The sequence below is a fragment of the Petromyzon marinus genome, chromosome 14 (assembly GCF_048934315.1).
Source record: "Petromyzon marinus isolate PM22_M1 ecotype Great Lakes invasive population chromosome 14, UKy_Petmar_22M1.pri1.0, whole genome shotgun sequence".
NCBI classification, from domain to species: Eukaryota; Metazoa; Chordata; class Hyperoartia; order Petromyzontiformes; family Petromyzontidae; genus Petromyzon; species Petromyzon marinus.
The window spans coordinates 17,058,263-17,077,833 of NC_133680.1; the positions used below are offsets into that span (position 1 = coordinate 17,058,263).

General features: G+C 48.5%; 1 long non-coding RNA gene across 1 annotated transcript; it reads right to left on the bottom strand.

Moving 5' to 3' along the window:
• Positions 1-6,769: 6,769 nt before the first annotated feature.
• LOC142924598 (uncharacterized) lies at positions 6,770-18,343 on the bottom strand. Its single transcript, XR_012941713.1, has 2 exons — positions 17,747-18,343; positions 6,770-9,682 (listed from the first exon to the last, which is right to left on the bottom strand). It is a non-coding gene; the product is annotated as an uncharacterized LOC142924598 (long non-coding RNA).
• Positions 18,344-19,571: the final 1,228 nt, after the last annotated feature.

Genomic DNA, 19,571 nt, shown 5'->3' on the forward strand with positions numbered 1-19,571 from the left:
ATGTTTAACATAAAACTTTCGTGACTGCAGGAATTCATATTCTTGATTCTTTCGGTAAAGTCACGTACTTTTTTTTAATAATATAAAAAAAACCCACGACGTTTCGATTGCAACACAAGCGGTCTTCATCATGCTTTTATAGGTGTTATCTTGGTTTGTATTGATGGTGGTTGCCCATCCAAGCACTTGAGGTTCAACCATGCTTTTCTTCCAAGATCTGAGATGATTGGATGCATTTCGGTTTATTTGGTCAAAGGTGGTGTATGGACATCTGTGTAAAAGAGCTTCGTAGCTCATTACATTACTCAATTATAAATGAAGATCCTGGTTGTGTGTGTGTTATTATACCTGTATGTTCTGCAATAACCTCACGCAGTCGTTAAAATGCTTTCCTGTGTCCCTCTGCCGCCATTTGCCCGTGGCCCACGCAGCTCATTGACAGGAACTGGCAACTGGAATCTCTGCAGGCAGAGATTCAGTGGTATCAACGTGTAGTGGCGGAGCTGCACGCTGAGCTGGCGCCCTACCGCGACAACGAGCAGAGTGGACACTCGGAGCAGCAGCGTCTGCAGAGCGAGGTGGAGGTGAGTGTACAGCACTCGCGCATCGCACACACACACACGTATATAATTTGCGTTTAACGTAAATAATAGATTCATGCACACACGATTCAGTGTATTATGATAATGATGAGCTGGTCTAACCATCACGTTAAGCCGTCATGGTCCCCGTTTACAAATACAGATTATCTATCTATAGACAATTTCATTATTGCTGGACACAGTGATAACGATGAGAATGATTTAGCAACTTTCTGTACACCGGGGCATCTCAGAGCGCTTTACATCACATCTCATCTCAACACGTGTGAAAGGGCACCCCCAATGACAGATGTCCCTGTGGGCACAAGGTGACTCAGCACCTGGTGTGCAATTGGCATTTGTCTGCCAGTAGGGGGTGCTGATTGTTGTGTGTAATCCCAGTTGAGCTGGTAGAAGTACTGAGTTGTGTGTAGTGTCTAATGGGTCAGTATGTCCACAGCTTGTCACGGTTGAGGAGGAAGAGGACATCTCTGGCTGCTCACTGGAGCCCGGCATTCAAGAAGCCTCCCAAGACCTGCCCCCCCAGGCCTCGAACACCCTCTGAGCATCTCACAGCCCCCCACACTTCCAGCACCACCCACCCCCACCAGCACCTCCCCTTCCTTACAAGGCGTCGCGTTTTAATAATAAATATTTGTATCTAATACTATCGCCTCGTCTCAATTCTTTTGAGTGTTTGGGACATGCGAGTGGCTCACATTTATAACGCTAAGGGCTGTCTACATCCACAGTGTGGCTGTTGCGGAGCTTCTAGAAACCAAATGTGAGGCAGAGTTCTGTGTCCCTTGGGTTATGCCAGCCCTCCAAGGGGTTTGCACTGAGCTTGAGTTGGGGGCGACAAGCACAAGGTTGTGGAGGTGGTGATGGTGGTGGAAATTTAGGAGGATGGCAAGGAGGAGATGCCCATCAATAAACTAGTTGGCCACGGTGAAGCCAGCAACCATAGTCGTTCCTACGTCCCCTGATGTGAGCGGCAGTGCTGGAGGGCAGTTCCACGGTCTCAGACGGACGTGGATACTCATTACCATAATCGCACAGTTATCTTACCTTGGGCAAAGTATTTCAACCAAGAGATTCAGATAGAAATCATCTGTGTGAATAATGTCATTTCTAAAGCAATAATTACCTTCTATAATATATCCCGTAAAAATATATAAAATTAAGATGATGCTGAAATTGTGATGTTTGCCTAATATGTGGAACTGCCCTACATGTAGTGCCAAACACTGACGCTCTGAAAAATATTTCTGCAGCAAATCTGTAGCCCTATCCCTAACTCCAAGCCTGAATAGACTATGGAATATATGAAAACTCAATGTCCAATTCACAAATTCGGAGGCATCATCACAGCGATGCACCAACTCTACTTCTTACACAATGATCTGGCTCAACCACCTCAATCCAATATAGTTGTTGCTCTACATAAACGTCGACCATTCGAAGAACATGACTCCAACCCCTGTTCGTCCCCTTGTGCTAATTCATTGCTCAAGACAATGCGTTTCCATGTAGTTCTCCCCTCTTCGGGTTTTGAGAGATCCTTCTTCCCATGATGTGTCCCCAGGTTGTGTACGTCACAGATGGCAACTCTTATCCTCGTACATGGACGGTCACGTTGCGTCCCTTGTCCCCTCCCATCACCCATCACTTGCCATCCCTCCCCCCCCACCCCAATGTAATCACTCAAAACCAACTGTGATTGACTGCAGCAGTGTTTTTAACAGACACCAGTCGTGTTACGGCTATTGGTGTTGTTATCGTTTATTGTAATAAACGCATTGCCTCCAAGAGAAGTCTCGCTCTACGTTCATACCCACAACACAGGCGCAAAATACATTACAGAAGTTATGTTAAGCAGCGGCAAAGTTTGAGTGATAGCTCATCTGACACTGACTCCTCTCACAACGACCAACTTTCCGAATACTCATTCAGTAGTAAGACTCTTAAATTGACGGAGAAAGCTCTCGTCAGAATCCCCTATTTTGATCCACACAATAGGAACAGAGACATACACTCATATCACAACAGTCGAAGTGGAGGCAATGATCAGAGGTCTGAGGAAGTTGGACGAGAAAACAAGTGCTGTAAAGAAGGTTACATGAATATTCTATACCATGGGTAAAGTCGCTACCATACAAGGTTAGGAATTATTTCAAACAACTCAGCCTAACAGTGATTACGAAGTTTGGAGAATATTCAACACTGAGGGGTTTAATGCTGCCAAATTTATGACCCAGTGCGTAAACGAGGAGTGTATTACGCAGGTGATGTTGATCAATACCACGAAGGTGACAAAATGTTCAACATTGTTTTTTTACTCCTTGAGTCCAGAGATTACAGAAATTGTGGGTATGGTTTTGGACCCAGAGACGGCCTCCTTACACCACATACAGAATAGGGTTCACACGGCATGGCTATATAGAATTAGGAGCCATAATTCGGACAAAACACAGGGAGAGAGATAATGCACCCCGCCATCTAGAGGGAAGTAAAAATCACGTGAGCAGCTACAGCACCTCACACCAAGCCCCACAATACAGAGTTAGTTAGTTAGTTCATTTATTTGGTATAGCCCTGTGAGCCATTCGGCTCTTGAATCGAGTGCAACCGCAACAAACAAAAAACATGAACAAGAAAACATCTTAAAGTGATTATGTGACTGTGCAAACAGAAAATACAGGAAAAAAATATCAAAATATTCCTGAAATAGCACCGTACACCAACGCTGTGCGCAAAAATCCCAGTGGGATGCAAGTCAAAAAACAACAACAACAACCACAAGACAACTAAGATTAAAGCCATCAGTCTAACTCCGTACTACAATAAACAAAAACATGGCCAAAACAAAAAAAACTTTTCGAAATCACCAAAATAAAAGCCATAAATCCAATGTAACAGTGATCATAGGGACTGTGACCGAATTTTTAACAATAAACTACATAAATAAATTATAACACCAAAATCTAGAGCCATATTTTAGGCCACTGAATAGCAGTGGGAGCTAGGGTTGTACAACTCCTCTAGAGCAGTTTTGAGTGAAGATCTCATAGGTAGTGATTCAAGTTGTAGTTTATTGGCAATAGCATTCCAGACCCTGGGGGCATCAATATCAAAGGCCTTTCCTCCAGTTTTTGTACGGCAATAGCGAATGTGAAGCTGGTAAATGAGCGAAGACCTGAGGTCAAATTTGTTCTTTGAAACAGAGAGGAGATCCAGTAGGTAGTCTGCGGAATTTTTTTTTTCAGAGAGGAGCAAGCACCCACGAACTACCAACATATTACACGCAGAGATGGCAAGGTAACAATCCAGCGAGAGAGTGGCACACCAATCCAAGGCAACCACAGCGCACAAAGACAGGTAATTATTGGAATTTCAGGGTGTGGAAGCCAAGAGCGGAATCATACCAGCACCCCATGCCACGACAAACTCAAGGTTAAACACAATCTGCCCATTCCCCCTTCGATACCCCCACCCGGCTATACCAGGAGGGAGTAGAGAAACAGGAAACAAAAATGGACTCAACTCAGATACAAAATGTGGCACAAACACGTGGTGAATCACCCACATTAATTGAGAATGAGCTGCCAGTGAGAGCACTGCCCACTGAATTACTGAAAAATTGTTTTTCATCCAAAGGCCGATGCCTGCATTCCTCAGGGCGTGTCCCTGTAGCACGTTCCTCTGCCCCATCCATCGTACAATCATGCAAATCCGCGAGACAATGGGCGACTTTTCCAATTACCTGGCGATTAGGTTTTACTCCCCCTCCCTGCGGTTTATCATCTCCTGTCGGATGTAGATCGGAGTGCTGAAATGGGGGAAGGGAAGATTCACAATGGATCGGGAATTATGTTGAAACCCAGCACACCCAAATGCACAAAAGGGGGGAGGACCCAACGGGGCACGGAATCGAATCGACTCATCGAGTTAAATGTACGGATCAATGAGTGGTGGCCCACTTTACTCCAGTGACCCGGGTGCTGCTGCGGGGTCCACTTTCTGTCCCGCCTCCTTCCCCCCCCTTCTCTCTCCCCCCTACTGCCGAGGCCTATATAACCTCGTGCCACGGCAGATCTCTCGCCTACTTCAGCAGTTTTTTCTTGCTGTGGTTGTCCCACCTGATGGGAGGGACTTGATCACATCAGCCGCGTCACAGGAAGTAAGATGTGGGGATGGCTGTCATTTTTAAAGGGGTCTGAGTAATTGACCATACACAAGGAATCGGTTATAATCGACTTGTTAATCGAATCGTTCCAGCTTTAGTACTCGCGCATATAATACATTAGCTGTACTACCCAGCTTCTCCTGGGACTTGGATCCACCACGCCCGGCCGCCTTTGTCTCCCCAGTGGCGATGTTTACACACCACAGCAGTTACTCGTTTTGAGGCTGAGTCGACGTAGGGGAGGCCCAGGACCGGTTAAAATAATCGTCACTGGTAGTGGCCGTGAGCGGGAATCGAACTCGGGTTTCCGGATTCGTAGCGCAGCGCGCTAACCACTACACAATGCGTTACGCTTCCACATGTGCGGGTCACGTGACAGATTTGACGTCACAGCTCACTTGCCGTACAAAAAATAAATGCATTATTGAGCTCCCCCCCCACACACAAAAAAGTGTATTTTCATAACTTTTGCATTGTGTAGAGTCTGGAAAGTACCTACATGGTAAATTTCAAGTTTGTTGCATGTCGGGAAGTACGCTAAACATTTTGAACAGACACATATTTACAACTTTTATTTATATGGAGATAACACAAAGTAATCATTACCACATTTGCGTTCGTTTGAGCATTCAGTGTCTCAAACCGACGCTGGTGAACTGCCAGATATTTGCAGGCAAGGATGCTCTCTGTTAGTTACAGGTCCTAGTTCTATGCAAAACTGTGGAATACTTCACAAAAAGTCATCATGAGCTTTGCAGAGCTGAAAACCATTCTGACGTTTGCTCGTGTTGAACCAATGCTGCTGAAATAAAAAATCAAGGCCAGAAAGGCCGTAGGCTTTCACGACCAATATTATTCATAATAAACGTTTTTGGGTTAGATCGCATTACTCATAAATGTGTAACCCTCCACTACCCGACACGGCCAATCAGTAAAAAAGTGTCACATTGACAAAAGAGAAATAGATCACTCCTTCAGCCCACCGGTGTGTTGAAGAGTAAATCCACAACATTTACAATTTTTGAGTACGACGTTTCGCTGGTAATTACATCCAGCATCATCGGGCAATTTGCCAGAAAGGTGAAGCCCTCACTTCCTCCCGGTCTTAAAAAACCGGGAGCACCGTCACCATCGCAGCATGACACATGTGTGCCCGTTGAAACGTGCAGCCCTCGATCGCAATAGAACCGATAATAATTATTGTTGGTACAACTTTCTTACTCATGAAAGCTCTGCGAAGTTTCAATATAATAATTGGCTTACATCGTGGATATGAGTAACAAAATTAACACGCAAAGGATGATTCCCCTCCTTCACATATCTGTCTTTCCACTTAAAAAATACAAGTATTTGTACACATCCCATTAGCCACACGGCTTTCCTGCTGGGAGTGCATCATTTCAGCAGTATTGGTTGTACATAAACCAAGCTCTGGTCCGGTTTTTATATTCATCAGCATGCTCCAGCTCACTTGAAGCAATGCTGGTGAACTGCCAGCTGTTATAGGTTAGGGCCCGCTCTGTGAGATATGGGTGCTCGAAGGTTGTTGTATATGTAGGTTATGAAAATTTGATGAAAATAATGAAAATTTGATTAAATTTGAAATTTTAATAATTTATCTGAATTAATTGGTGTAATTATGTGCATAAACTATGCTAATTCGAGAGATAATCGTATTAATTTATGCGAGTGGGCGTGGTTATGATGATGCAGGTCGTTATGATAATTAGGTCCAGCCTCGGTGACGAAGGTTGGTTATTAATTGGAACAACGCAATTAATCGTATGCAGTTGTGCAGGTATTGTGAGCGTGAATGAGAGAGTCGACTCGACTTGTTATTTAAAATTCCGTATTTTCAATAAGGATACAATTATCTTCGATTTAACGCTTATTGATTATGTGCTGGATTAGTGATTAGTGTGCTCATGATAGGTAACCGAGATTCAGATCTCATTCGCAGAACAATTCTATGCAGAATCACGGAAAGAATCACACACAACTCTTCTGCTTCAATCAATTTTATTATCTAGCTAAACTTAAATTTTTGGATAATATGAGAACTCTCAACTTCGGAATTTCAACACAGCATTAACATGGTACACATCACGATTGCGTTGTTTCACTTCGATAACGGCACCTGTGGTTAATTCCCGACGCGTAACGCAATTGATCGGTTGTTGAGAGAGAGAGATTAAAACATGCAAACTATTCTATCAAAACCTTAACCTTATAATATGTAATTCGTATTTAAATTGTTACACAACACGGCATTTGGTCATTGATCATATGCGACCCTTAATGCAGATTCTTGTCACATTGTTAACAGTAGGACGATTGATTATTATGCAACGCTGTTCATATGGAAAGACACTCAAACCATTATTATTCCTAAACGCACAAATATGCGTTCATAGATTCGTCTTGTTCATTCATGGATACCAGCAAGGTTATGCAATAGAAAAAAACGAACCACTCAAATAACATGAACTGTGATATGGTCGCTGAGGTGAATGAGAACATGTGGGGGCACCGCGCTACAGACACATGCGCGACACTTTCCGCAATACGCTTTTATGCTTCGTTGCAATAACGAGCAACAATTATTCTTCAAACATTGAGGGCCTTGTGGCTCTATGGCCACAAATCCTTTCATTACTCCGACCACTTCCCACCCTCCCTTTTGCCCACAGCCAGATGAAAGCGACAATATTTATTTTTCAATTATTATTAACGTGGTTGAGATGACTTACACATATACCCAGCTGGAATCTGTTTTTTTACATTTATTGCCATAAACTTCACCTTAATCAGCACTAACTTGACGATTGCCTCTCTTTTGCATTGACTCCGTGACATCACGACCGTTTCCAAGGTCGGCCAACATCAAAGCGAGCAGCTCCCATAGGAAAGTGGGCCAAGTGGCACAGTTTAAGGGGCCTGCGTGGCCCACTTGGGGCAGGCGTCGCCCACTGAGGCTGCCGTGGGCATCCAGGCTGGGCCTAGATACCTGGTTGACAAACTGGATTGTTACATTGGCTTCTCTCTTGTGCATGTGTGCGCCCACTCTCAGGTGTCTGCAGGACACCTTCATGGAAGTGGACGCGAGCACCGTCCCACCCATGGACATGACTCATCGCAAACGGTTTGGGGCGCGTTCGCGCGTCACCAATGATACCGCTCATCTCCCCTTCCGTTCTGCCCCCGCCACTCGCTCCCCCCCCTTCCTTCATCACTGTTGCCGCTCCGGCCCCGGCTACGATCTCCAAAAACCATGGTCGCCTACCATCATCGTTTCCGTCGACAAACTGCTGGATGGATTCCACAGGAGGCGTTTGTGCAGCGAGCGGGAGTCCACCTGGGATTACTGGCGATCTCTGCACACGTCCCACCAACCCTTTCCTCAATTGTTGATTGTTTTAACCCCAGTCGGGGGGGAAGAGGACAAGATAAAAAATAATTGTATTTGAAACTTGCGTCCTCAAACACACTAACACCTAGTACCCTGGTTGTTATTTCCCCCCACCCTTATAAACGTGACATCACAGGATGTTGCCATGATGTAATGGTTGGTACACAATATAGAAGTCGCCGGTTCGATTTATCGTGGCCATTTTAATCAATGTGGACTTTTCTTAAATCCCTCCGGCTTCTGTCCACACAACCGGTACAAATGAGTGGATAAACAATTGGGAGAACTCAAACATCCCCAAGAAGTGCCTCATCGTGGATCAAACCATCAAGAAGCTCGCTGGCCCCCCACCACCGCAAGCAGTGGGGGGCCACCGTACACCGGATCCAACCTGGCCATGGCACGAGCAATTGCCTCCACAAATGGAAAACAAAAGCATCACCAAAATGCCACGGCGGGGCACCGCAACGGTGAAAAACGCACAAACGCATCAGGAAGCTCTCTTCACCTGCTGGAGGCCTGCATTACCATTAAGAGGCTATGGTCTTGGATTATTCTTCGTGTTATTTAGGGTCCTGACTCTGTTCACGACCATTAAAGACCATGATGGTGGGCAGGCCCACGTAACGCTGCATGGCCGGGTGTCAGAGCCATTTCCTCATGTTTACTGTGGGGTGTGATGGGGATGAGCTCTGGCCCCGACACCATTTCAAGTATTCTTGATCGCAGTCTTACGAGATATAATTCCCGGTTGTGGCCAAAATCAGTGATGAATTATATTCTAATAGACCCTATGCCTCCCCTAAGTCGACTTAACCTTAAATTAGTATCAGGTGTGGTTGGTAAACATCACCACTGGAGAGACAAAGGTGGCTGAGTGTGTTTCTGGAAACAAATCCCCACCATGACAAGTTTGCCTCTGAATGCCAGTTTCTTGGCCCAAGCCACTGTATAAAGTCCAGCAAATATGCATCCGACACAAGATCCTAACCTTTTATATAGTCATATTCATAGCCAGTGTAATGTCATTTTTTTACTCAAAATTATTCACCTCAATTTTGGTTCACACGACGAACAAATAATGCTACTCAGCTGATTCGGCGTGAGACCTCTGCTGACTGCATAAGTACGGAAACTTCTCCACTTTATCTACGACTGCCCCATCACTCATACAAAGATCCCCCTAGACTGACGGTGATGTCACGTCGACCCACGCGGCACAGCAATCTCACGCGGCACAGCAGCCTCACGCAGAAACCTCACGTGGCACAGCAGCCTCACGCGGCACAGCAACCTCACGCAGCAGCCTCACACAGCAGCCTCACTCGGCACAGCAGCCTCACACAGCAGCCTCACACGCGGCGCAGCAGCCTAATGCACAAGCCGCACGTGGCACAGTAGCCTCATGCAGAAGCTGCACGTGGCACAGCAGGCATGAAGGAAGCTGTGGAACAACTCGAGGAGCTGCTTGGCCTCGTCTGGCAACCCTGGTCAGCTGGTTCAGAACTGGAGGAGGAGAAGCAGCTGTTGTGAATCCCTGCAACAGCTGTCCCTGTGAGCTGCCCCTCACTACAGAGAGCTCCATGGAGAGCATGGCGATGATCACACCCACTCACCCACCCACCCAATCACCCACCGACCCACTCACCCTGTAACTCACTTACTCACCCTCATAACTTACCCAATCATTTACCCAGTCATCCACCCATCCACTCAATCACCCACTCACTCACCCACCCATCCACTCACTAACTCACTCACCAACCCACTCATCCACCAACCCCACACCCACTCACCCACTTATTAACACAGGCATTCATTCACTAACTCAACCACTAACTCACCCACCCACCAACTCACCCACAAACTCACTAACCAACCCAACCACCCACTCATTCACTTAACAAACCACCTACTCACTCAAGAACCAACCCACTCACCACCCACTCGCCTACTACCAACGCAACCTCTCACCCACTCACCCACCCATTCACTCACTGACGTATCCACTCACTAACTCACTCATCCCAACCACTCCTTCACGCACCCACCAACCGATTAACCACCCACTCACTCACCCACTCACCCTCTCACTTGCCAACACACTCACCCAATCAATCACCCACCCATCCACTCACTCACTCACCTACCCACGCACCGTTTCACCCATCAACTCACTCAACAACCCATCCACTCACTCAAAAACCCATCCATGAACTCAACCATCCACCGAGCCACCAGCACAGACTCACCCAGTCACCGACTCCATCACCCACAGACTAACACACAAATTAACTCAAACACCCACTAACTCACCCACTGAATCACCAATCCACTCAACCACTCACTCAATCTCTAACCCATCCACTCACTCGTGCACTCACCCACCCACTCACCAATCCACTCACTAACTCACCCACTCACTCATTCACCCCACTCAATCAACAACCCATCCACTCTGACTCACTATCGCATCTTCACTATCGCATCCACTAAGTCGCCTGTCACTAACGAACCCACGCACGTAGTCACCCAGTGAACAACCCACCCACTCACCCATTACCCAGGCTACCACTCCACTACTCCCCCACCCACCTAGTCACTCCTGACCCACCCACAAACCCACTCACCTACTCGCCAACCCACTCACCTACTCGCCAACCCACTCACCTACCCGCCAACCCACTCACCTACCCGCCAACCCACTCACCTACCCGCCAACCCACTCAGCAACCACTCGCGCATAAACTCACCGACTCAACCTCCCACACTCACCACCTACCCACTCACTCAACCAACTATTCACTCACCCTATTCACTCACCCATCCATACATTCACTCACCCACCCCCTCACTCACCGAACCCTTCACTCATCCACACACTCACCCAATAACTCACCCACTGAACCTCCCACATTCACCCACCCACTAACCAACCCACCCTCTTAACCAACCATTTAATCACCCATCGACTCATCCCTTCAACCTCGCACAGTCATCCAATCACCCACCCACTAACTCAAACACCCATTCACTCACCCATCCCTCCACTCACCTACTCAATCACATAACCACCAACTCAATCTCTAACCCAAACACTCACCAACTCACCCATCTTCTTATTCACTCAATCTTGTACCCATTAACTCTAATCACTCACCCACCCTCCCATTCACCAACTCACTCACCGACACACTCACACACCAACTCAGCCAGCCACGACCCACTACCCACGTAACCACTCACCCACCCAAGCATTAAATCACCCATCCACTCACCTTTTCAACCTCCCACTCATCCAATCACCCACCCACTGACTCAAACACAAACATCCATTCACTCACCCACCAACCTGCTCACTCACCCACCCACCTGCTCACTCACCCACGCACCAAACCACCCACCCAATCACTCACCCACCCACCTTTTCACCCAGCCACCCTCTCAAACCCGTACCCACTAACACACCCACTGACCCACCCTCACCCACCCACTCATGAACTCACCCATCCAATTATTAACCTACCCACTAACTCACCCACTAATTCACCAACCCGACCACTCACCAACACAGCCTAAATATAAATTGTTTGTTTTACCAGGCAAGGCCCACTGAGATATATGGATGATTTTCAGAAGCAACTTCGCCACAAATGATAGCTCAACAGAGTGGCTTATCACGTATACATTTATAGCAGCCAACTCCTCTAAATGCATGTTTCTAAATGTGGAATCGAACCCACAACATCCTGTATACTCGGCGAGGTAGTTAACATCTTGCCACCATGACACTCCATTCTCTGACTCTCCCACCCCCGAAACCACACACTCAAACACCGACCCACTAACTCAACCATCCATTAATTCAACCACCGAGCCTTGCACACACTCACTCACCCAGCCACGCACTCGCCAAGCCACGCACTCAATCTCTAATCCACACTCACTCACCAAGCCTCTCACCTACTACCCATCGAACGTCGCACTCACTCATCCACGCACCCACCCACAAAACCGCCCATCTACACACCAAATAAAAATGTAGCTTTTTTTTACTTTACTAGGTAAGGCCCATGCTATATACATCTTTTTCAGAAACAAGCAGAGTACAAATGATTGCTCAATGGAATGGCTTTTCACATAGAACGTTATAGCAGTCAAAGTCTATAAATGCATGTTTCTAAACGTGGAGGGGCAACGTGGAGGGGCAACCTGGAGTACCCAGAGAAAATTCCATGCAACCACGGGGGAGAACGTGCAAACTCTAAATATACAGGCGAGGTTCTTAAAATTTCACCACCTTCACATTCCACTCTTTAACTCAACCACCCACTCAAACACCCAACCACCCACACACAAACCACTTGTAGAGTAAAATGGGGATGTGACGTCATGTGTGCCGTCTAGTGCGATGACGTCACGGAACGTGGCGTCATGCGCGCTGGGCGGCTCGATGACGTCATGTCTCCTCTAGTATTTAAGGGGGACCCCGTGACGAAAGCGGGATCACTGTGGGAACGGGTAGAGTGAGAAGGGTGGAGAGGGAACCAGGGGTAGAGAGGGATCGACGAAGAGTCAGGAGTGAAGCTGGTGGTAGCCGTAGGAGGTGCTGCTCTTCCCGGTCGGTGGGGTTGGCAAGTTCCCCCATCCGACTCGAGGGAGAGAGACCGGAGCTAGCCGGGCTGGACCAGGACTTAGTGTAGGACCCCTAACCCCTGGGAAGTTGTCACACCCTTTGTGTTATTGTAATATACTTAATAAACCTTTGGCGAAAGCCCTTACCTTCAAGCCGTCTCCGGGTTGTCGTCGGGAACTCCTCAACACACTAACCAAATCAATCTCTAACCGACTGACTCACCCACACACCCACAAACTAACTCACCAACCCACTTACCAGCCCACCCACTCCCTAACTCAACAACCCACTCACTCAACAATCCACTCACCCACCAGGTCACATATTCACTCCCTCACACACCCACCCATCCACCAACTCAATGTCTAACTCACACACTCACCCACCCAACCAATCACAAACTCACACAGCCACTCACCCTGCCACAAAATCAATCTCTAACCCACGCACTCAACATTCCACCTACTCACTAATCCAAACTGACTAAATTCAACTATTTTTTAAGTTACCAGGTAAGACCCACAGAGCTATATAAAATATTTTTCCAAAGTAACCTGGCCACAAATGAGAGCTTCACTAAGTGGCCTATCACATAGTAATGTATAGCAGCCAAATCCGATAAATGAATGTTTCTAAATGTGGAGTCGAAATCCACGTGACCATAGAGCACATGCAAACCCCAAATATGCAAGCATCAGGGTTGGGATGGAACCTACGAACTCCAAAATACCAGGCAACGTAGCTAACATCTCGCCACAGTGGCGTACAATTCTCGAACTCACCCACTCAACTACTAAAGCCACCCACCAACCCACTCACAAACCCGCTCACCCTGCCATGCACTCAATTTCTAATCAACGCACACACGCACACACCCACTCACTCACTCAACCACTCATCCACGCACCCACCTACACATGCACTCACTAACTCACTCACCCACCCACCCACTCACCTCACCCACCCCCTCACTCAGTGACCAACTCACGCTCCAACCCACCCACTCACACTGTGACCCACTCAATCTCCCAACAACTCACCCAGCCCCTCACCTACTTACTTAACCACCCATTCACTCACCGACCGACGCACTCACCGCCCACTCACCCAACTGTAAACTAAAATTTAACTATTTTAATTTTACCAGGAAAGGCCCACGGAGCTATATAGATTTTTTTCATAAGCGACGCGGCCACAAATGACTGCTCAAATAAGTCAGTGAGTGCGTGTGTAGGTGGGTGCGTGGATGAGTGGTTGAGCGAGTGAGTGGGTGTGTGCGTGAGTGCGTTGATTAAAAATTGAGTGCATGGTAGGGTGAGCGGGTTTGTGAGTGGGTTGGTGGGTGGCTTTAGTAGTTGAGTGAGTGAGTTCCAGAACAGCCAAAACCTCGAAATGCATGTTTCTAAATATGGAGAGAAAACCCGGAGGACTCGGAGAAAAAGCCATGCAACCACAAGAACATGCACACTCCAAATATACAGGCGTCATAATCGAGATCGAACCCACAACCTCCTGTACAAAAGGCGAGGTAGTTAATATCTCACCACCATGGCGCTCCACTTTCTTGACTCAGTCACCCACTCACCCACCCATTCAGCCACCTACCCACTCAGAAACACCCACCCACTCAAAAACCCGCACCTTGCCACCAACTCAACCACTTACCGACGCATCCACTTACACACCCACCCATCCACCCACTCAATCTCTAACTCGCACACTCACCAGTCCACCCGCTCACCCAGCTACTTACCTACTCACCCACTCACCCTGCCACCCACTCACCCTGCCGCCCACTCACCCTCTAACCGACCTACCGACCCAACCAGCCACCCATCCCCTAAACTAAACTACTTTTCATTTCACCAGGTAAGGCTCATTGAGCTATATAGACCCTTTTCAGAATCGGCCTGGCTACAAATGATAGATAAACGAAGTGGCTTATCACATACATTTATTGCAGCCAAATCCTCAAAAGGCATGTTGATTCTAAATGCAGCGGAAAGGACCCGGAGCAAAATCCACACGACCAGGGGGAGAACATGCAAACTCCAAATATACAGGCGGCAGGATCGCAATCGAATCCACAACCTCATGTATACTAGGCGAGCTAGTGAACATTTCACCACCGTAGCGCTCCACTCTTTGACTCACCCAATCACTCACAAGCTAACTTACCCACTCAACCTCCCACATTAACTTACCCACCCAGCAGTCACTCACCCATTCACTCACTCACCTACTTTCTGACCCCATTCAGTCAACAACTCACCGACCCACCCAACCACTCACTTAGTTAACCACTTGCTCACCCACCCACTCACCCTATGACCCACTTAATCTCTAAATCACTCACTCACTAAACTACACACTCACCCACCAACATACTAACTCAAACACTCACCAACGAACTCACTCATCCAACCACGAACTGACCCACTCACTCACCCACAAACTCGCGAACCAAAAACACACATACCCAACCCATCACTCACCGACTTACTCAATCACCCATCCAGACACTCACCCACTGACCGACCCACCAACTCATTAACTCACCCAGGACTCACTCACTCTGCCACCCATTCAATTTCTAACCCACCCACACACCTACTCCCTCAGCCACTCACCTCTTCACACACTCACCCACTACCCACGTAATTATTCACCCACCCACTAACTCAACCACCCACTAACGCAACCACTGACCCACTCGAACTCATCCACTCAAAAAGCCACCCACTAAAATATCTAAACCACACTCATGCAACCACCCACCCACTCACCCTCACACTTACCAATGCACTTTCCCACTCACTCACCCATCAACTCACTAACCCATTAATTCAGGAACTCACCGAGCAACTGACCTACTCACCCAAGACGCACTACCCACGGAACCACCCACCCACCAACTGACTCAATTTCTCACCCACTCACTCACCCACCCACCCACTAGTGCTCCCACTAACTAATTCATTCATCTACTCACTCACCCACCCCTCACTCACCTAACCATTCACTGCTTCAAGCTCCCATACTGACCAAATCACCCACCGACTAAATCACCCACAAATATCCACTCACTCACCACCCACTCACCCACTACTCACACAACCACTCACCAACTCATTCACTTGCTCACCCACGCATTCACTCACCCCACTCACTCACCAACCATCCACTCACTCACCCACTCACTGAACCACCCCTTCACTTACCCACCCCCTCCATACTTAACCGCAATAACTCACCCACTCAACCTCTCACATCCATCCACTCACTCACCAACCCAACCTTCCACGGTCATCCAATCTCGTACCCACTAACTCAATCACTCACCAACGCACTCACCGTCTCACTCATCCATTCCCTCATCCATCCACTCACTCACCCATTCACCAAATCAATCACGCACAAATTAACTCACCAATTCAACCAGCCACTGAGCTACTCACCCACGAGCCACGTAACCACTCACCCACCCTCCCTCCCACTGAATCTCTAACCTACCCACTCACACATCAACTAACCCACCCATCATCATCTCACTAACCCACCCATCATCTCACCCACTCACCCAGCCACCCACTCAATCTCGCACCCACCAATTCAATCACTCACCCCCCATCCAAGCATTCAATCACCCATTCACTCACCATTTAAACTCCCACTCATCCAATTACCCTCCCACTCATCGAATCACCCACCCACTCATCCAATCACCCACCCACTAACTCAAACATAAACATCTATTCACTCACCCAATCCTCCGCTCACCTACTCAATCACATAACCACCAACTCAATATCTAACGCAAACACTCACCAACGAACTCTCAACCTCCCACACTCATGCACTCACCCACCTAACCAGTAACTCAACCACACAAATCCACTAATTCACCCCTTTGCTCAGCCAATCAATCACACAACCACCCACTCAATCTATAACCCATCCACTCACTCAACGACCCATCTTCTCACCCACTCAGACAACCACCCACTCAACCACACACTAACTGATCAATCCACTCATTCACCCACCCACCAACTCACCCAACCCCTCACTCACGCAACCCCTCACCTCCACCCACCCAACCTCCCACTCTCACCCTACTACTCAATCACCCACTCAATTTACAAACTCAATCACCGACTCCATCACCCATCCACCCATACTGACCCACCCCCTAACTCACCCGCACACCCACTCAGCCACCCAATAATTCACCCACTCAACTAACCCACCCCTTCACTCATTCACACACCCACTTAACTTCCCACGCTCACCCACCCATACAACCATTAAATTACACATCCACTCACCCCCTCAACCTCCCACAATCATCCACTCACCCACCCACCCACTAACTCATCCACACACACACTCACTAAACCACAAACACTCATTCACCTACCCCTCCGTTCAGCCATTCAATCACACGATGATTGATAAAATCACTAACCCGCCCACTCGCTCCCCCACTCACTCCCTCACCCACTTATGCACTCCCCAACCCACTCACGCACTCCCCAACCCACTCATCCTCTCACTTACCCACCCATACACGCACTCACTGACTCACCAAGCCATTTACACAATTAACAATGCACTTACCAAATCACCCACGCATCCACTCACCCACTCAAACTCCCCCACCCACTCACCATCCGTCTCACTCACCCACTCGACCCCCTCACTCACCCACTCGACCTCCCACACTCACCCACCTACTCACCAACCCACTCTCTCATCCAACCATTCATTCACCCCCTCAACCTCCCACATTCACCCACTCGGCCACCTACCAACTAACTCAACCACATACACCCGCTCACTCAACATTACCCACTCACCCTCTACCCACGCAATCAATCAATGCCTCCTTCACTCACCCAACCTGTCGCTCACCCAACCCCTCAGCCACCTACCTCCGTCTCAAGCCTCGTGCAGTCCAAGCTCCACGAGGGCCTCCTCGAACCCGCCGAGGTTGAGTCCCGTGTACGTGCCCTCGTGGCCCCGCACGCTCACGCGCACACGGGGTCGCGCGTTTGTTCTCGCCACGCGAACCTCGGCCGTTATCTCCCACCCGAGTCCCCGCCCACTGGAGCCCCATTAGGGTCCCCGTCGGGGGGAACAATGAGGTGTCCATCCGCTGTGTCTCCTCCCCTCTCGACCCCGCTAGGACCCCCTGCGCCGCTCACGATATCCCCCCAGGACCCTGTCCCTCCTGTTTCCATCTCGCGGGGTCGCCTCTCCGCACTCCCGCGCTTCAGCAGGCTCAGTGCTTGCACCACCATGCGGCGCTCCTCAGAACCTGCGGGGGTGGACGAGGGTGGGGGGGATCATCATCGTCAGCAGCAGATGCAGCATCATTATTATTATAAGCAGCTACAGCAAGTCGCAGCATCATAATCATCATCTGAATTACCACCACCAGCAGGAGCACTATCATCACCATCTTCAACTTGCCAAGCCATCATCATTAAATCATCACCAGATTAATAGATCTCTACCATCACCATGCGTAAAGACATTAGCATTATAATCACTATCTCCTGCATATCCTAATCTCAACATAATTATCGTTAACATTATAATCAACATCATATCGATCAACGCACCGGTGTAAATTGTTCTAGTTGTATTCAATACAAATCAGTTAATATTTGCATCACTCGAACGTGCCACACCACTGCTCCACTCCCCGCTGCCCTTCTCCATCCTCCCCCTTGCTCCTTGGCCCCTTACCATCTGCCAACTGCCCCCTTGCTGCCCGGGCTCGTGGGTACCCTCAGAGGATTTGTATTCAGCTGTAATATCGAGGCTAGAATACATTTCCGGAGTGATAAGCCACTTCGTTGAGTTATTATTTGTGATAGCCAGGTCGCTTCAGAGAAACATCTATATAGCTCAGTGAGCTTTACCGGGTAAAATACAAAATTGTTTAGTTTTTTTGTCTGATGGTAAGGTACCACGCAAACCACCACCATCATGACTGCTGTCAGGCTCCGTAGAGCAGGGTGCGTGTTTGTTGTCATCGTCTACAAGAGCTACACGTGGCAAACCGGGGGTGCTGTCGCATGGCTCGGCGATTGCGCATTTGCAGAATTAATCTGGCAAGGGTCACATGATCAGAAAAGGGGCAGTCCAGCAACATGAACCCTTGCACTGTGCCGCTCCCCACACCTGCAACCAACCAGCGTGGTGAAGTATGGTCAAATACACCGCAACGATCCGCTAGGTTGTGGCGGTCCCCATACAGCAGCGGAATCGTGAAAGGGCCATAGCGTGGACGCACATCCATCGTCCCACGTGATACCACCTGCGGGGCACGCCTCGCAACACTCAGGTGAGCGTTACCTGCACTCGCTTCCTGCCGGATAGCTTCAACCACCTGCCAGCCATCGTATCCCGAGGGGAGGTCGGGTCGCTTCATTTGCTCGTCGCTCCACAATTGGAAGTTCCTGGCAAAGGTGCGCGAGGTGGATGAGCTGGAGTCCTGTCTGTGAGCATGTGGGTTTAGCACGCTGCGCTACAATGAATCCGGCGACCCGAGCTCGATTCCCGCTTACATCCACCATCACCAGTGCATCCTGGATCTTGAGAGGTCGGTTCAGCCTTAAATTAGTATCTGGTACGATGTGTACACATCGCAACTCGGCAGAAAAAGGCAGCTGAGGGTGGTCCCGGCCACCCACACAGAACATGTGTGAAACCCAGAGATTATGCGTGAAACACGTGCAGATCATTAGA